The following is a 4,099-nucleotide window of genomic DNA, read 5'->3' as shown; positions in this document are numbered from 1 at the left end:
TTTGGTGGGGTACGCCTGGGCAAACCTGGTGAAGTGGTCCACGACGACAAGAATGTATTCATATCCCCCCCGGCTGGGCTCCAGGTGGAGATAGTCGATGCAGACCAGGTCCAAAGGCGAGGTGGATGTGATGGTGCCCATTGGAGCACGTACTTGGGTTGTTGGCTTCTTGCTAATGATACATCGGCACTTCCTGGTAACATAGCTTTCTATGTCCCGTTTCATGTACGGCCAGTAGAACCTCTCTCTCACCAGTGCCAGTACTCTCTCTGTGCCGATATGTCCCATGTTATCATGCAGGTGCTTTAACACCGTCTCTTTGTACTTTGCAGGGAGGATTAGTTGTTGCCTTTCACCTGTCTGTCTATACATCAGTCCGTTTTTGAAATGTAATTTGTCCCACTCCTGCAACATTTTCCTCGTTGTTTTAGTCACTGTGTTTCTGATGTCATTTGTTAAGACTGTCATTTTCTCCTTTAGCCTCATTATTTCTCCAACCGTTTTGTCTTCTCTTTGTGCTTGAGCTAGCTCATCTTGGTCGATTGCAGGGAAAACTGGATGTGGCTCCCGGGCTGCATTTTCAGCGATAGTTAGGGCAGCAATCCATGCAACATCACTTTCTCGAGCTGCTCTAGCTCCACCCCAGGCTGCTTGGACCACCTCAGGTGATAACTCTTCAGTGCACTCACCCACATACATGTCAATGTTAAGAGGGAGACGGGACAATGTGTCAGCATCAACATTGGCCCGGCCAGGCCTGTATTTGATCTCAAAGTGAAAGTCTGACAGTTCCCCGACCCAGCGATGGCCCACGGCATTAAGCTTGGCAGTACTCATAACGTAGGTCAATGGATTATTATCTGTATAGACGGTAAAGTGTGGAGCATAGTACAGATAGTCTCTAAAACGCTCACACACTGCCCATTTAAGTGCCAGAAATTCTAGCTTGCCGCTATGGAGACAATAATTCTTTTCTGCTGGTGACAATGTCCTGGACCCATACGCGATTACCCGTAATTTTCCATCCTGGCGCTGGTAAAGAACAGCACCGAGGCCCTGTTCTGAGGCATCTGTGTGGAGGCAGAACGGTGAGTTAAAATCTGGGTAGGCCAAAACTGGGGGACTCGTAAGCATGGTAATTAGCTGTTCAAGTACATGCTGGTGTTCACTAGTCCATTCAACGGGGGCCTTGGATGACAACTGGGGACCTTTAGTCTTCAGTTGGCGCGATGGGAAGGTTGGCATGTCCGGTTTTACTTTTAACAGTTCATAGATAGGTTTTGCAATCCTCGAAAAGTCTTGGACGTAGCTTCTGTAGTAGCTTAAGAAGCCAAGTAGACGCCTTATATCACCAACTGTTTGAGGTGTCTTAGTTTTTAGGGATTCTACGGCCTCTAAGTCTTTTGGATCAATCCTTACCCCTTCTGCAGATACAAGGCGGCCAACATACCTTACTTCTTTGCGAAACAGTTCGCATTTTTCGGGTCTTAGTTTTACTCCGTGCCTCTGGAGTGCTCTTAAAACTTGTCTCACACCCTCAACATGCTCTTCAAATGTTGGTGCATAGCATAAGATGTCGTCCAGGTATGGGATACAACAATTGTCCCTGAGCGAATCTAACATCTCCTCCATGCTTCTTTGAAAAGCCGCAGGTGCATTGGAGAGGCCGAAGGGTATTCGTACCCACTCATAAAGGCCCCAGGGGGTGACGAAGGCTGTGAGGTGACGTGAGCCCTCCGCCATGAAGCCCTGGTGGTACGCCTTTCCCTGATCAAGGATACTGAACCATGAATGCCCCCCCAGAGTGTCGGTCAGGTCTTGGATCCGAGGAAGAGGGTGTTTATCCGGAATGGTCTTCTGATTCAGCAGACGGTAGTCTATACAAAGGCGTAACGAGCCGTCTTTTTTCCGGACACAGACGACTGGAGCAGCATACGGTGACCTGGATTTAACAATCCACCCCTTGGCCAGGAGGTCCTGAATGTACTCCTTCACTTCGGAGAACAAAGGCTTTGGGACAGAGGAGTAGACCCTCTGCACTGGGACGTCATCTTTGAGGTTGAGTGACATGTGCAAACTAGGAATACAACCAATGTCATGAGCATCTTTAGCGAAAGCGCCTGACTCCTCCCATAACATCTTTTCCACAATGTCTTGCTGCTGTTTCTCAAGATGGCCTAGATCTACTGGTGGCTGCCACAAAGTTCTAGGGGAACCTGTCTCTGCCTGACAAACAGTAGTTGCCTCTACTTTAGCGTCGTTTTCAATGGGTGAATCTGTCTCTATCACCTTCTTAATTGCCTGGACGCTACCAATAGCAGTCTTTCTTGTTAGAACAATGTCATGTCTAGTGTGGTTTTCTACAGGCACAGCTACATAAGGTAGTTTGCCGGGCTGGATCTCTAAGAGTCCCTCTCCTAATCCTAACTGCTGCAACTGGACAGAACTCTCTTCAGGCTCAAACAAGACTAAACGTTCACTTGGGTCAAGCTGTGGTGGGACTTTACACTTTACCCAGGTTGTGCTGCCAGCAGGAATTACTGTGTCTCTGTAACCCACCCTCAAGCGCCCCTGAGCTGTGTTCTCCTGATGTGTCTGGATGAAATGTACCATTCCCTGTGCTTCATCGACTGGAATAGACAGTGCACCCCCAAGTAGCTTAGCTAAGTTAGAAGCAGCCTGTGCTGGGCTTCCCTGGATTAACACTTCCACCACATTGAACCCTATGAGTGGTGTGTCTAAGGGCACTGAGCTAATTAGAAACGGCACGTTCATGGAAAGCTCTGGGTCTTCATTGCCTGGCAAATTTACAGTTAATATTACCCACCCATCAAATGGAAGAGATTCCCCATTAACTGCATAAATCTTTGGCACTTTCCCATAGTCAGTTAACTCTATGAGCTCTGCTATCGGACGAACATTGACATCTGGAATGTATTTATTTTTCCAAGCTCGGTCTATCAAGCTAACCTGAGCCCCTGTATCTACAAGAGCGGTCACAGTTAACCCATTAAGAAGGCATTTTGTTGTTGCTTTTTTTCCTATTAGTCTTACTATTGGCTCTCTGTTGCTTACAGCGGTTTTTAGTGGCTCATTTTTGCTCTTCTTGGATTTCTGTCTCTTGAGTTTAGCTTGGTGCACTTTGGTGTTGTCACATGATTCAGTCTCTGTGTCAAGGTGGGACTCCGATGTTGTCCCGGTCACAGCTGGTCCCTCCGCAGCAACCGGCCCTCGTTTCCCGGCTGCTTTGGACGTTTGAGGCAGCCAATTGCTCTATGGCCCTCTTCGCCGCACGAGAAGCAGTGGTTACAATTTTTAGAGCCCACCTGTGAACATGTAGAACATGCATAAAGTCTCTCAGTCTTTGTTGCAGCTGGTCTAGCTGTACTGCTAGAAGACTCTTTCTTCATTTTTTCTGCGAGTGAATCTACTACTCTAGTGAGTGCATCAATCTTCTCTTCCAGTTGCTTTACTGTGTCGGCTGTTGACTTTTGATCTGCAACCTCTCTCTTTGTTAGTTTGACTTTCCCCTCATCCACATGGGCAACATGAGCACTGAACTGTTTTGCTCGGGGTGTGGAACCTAATCTCCGGTGACGCTCAGATTCTTCACTGGTCACTTTCATTGCATGTTTCAGAATCATCTCATCTGTCACTGACTGGTTCGCCAGCAAGGGCTTCAGCTCTCTTCTAATATCATTGTCCTTATGTCCGATCCCCTGATAAACTGTGTGCAAGAAGACACCTTGAACTGTTTCTGGGGTATATTTAATCTCAGAATCAGTCTTTTTGGACTCAAAAAGAACTCTTTGTTTTAGGCCAATTATGCGGTAGAGAAATTGTTGTGTTGTTTCATTTTCTCTCTGTTTGGCACAAATCAGTTCCTGGAACAGCTCTGTACTACTCCTTTCTCCAAGATGGGACTGCAGGAATCCTTTTAACCCGGCAACTGTCATGTCATCTTTATTAACTAACATGTCCTTGAAACTGCCTGGTTTAATTATTTTTAACACCCCTCTAACAATCTCAGATTCTGTAAAATTCTCTTTTAGACCCTCCTCTATCTGCCTACACACACTGTTGTAGCTGATGTCTGACA

This window comes from Rhamphochromis longiceps, linkage group LG15, assembly GCF_057381845.1.
Source record: "Rhamphochromis longiceps isolate RC_006_pf linkage group LG15, R_longiceps_female_GT1.1, whole genome shotgun sequence".
NCBI classification, from domain to species: Eukaryota; Metazoa; Chordata; class Actinopteri; order Cichliformes; family Cichlidae; genus Rhamphochromis; species Rhamphochromis longiceps.
The sequence above is the reverse complement of the archived record's forward strand: the minus strand, read 5'-3'. Positions refer to the sequence as shown.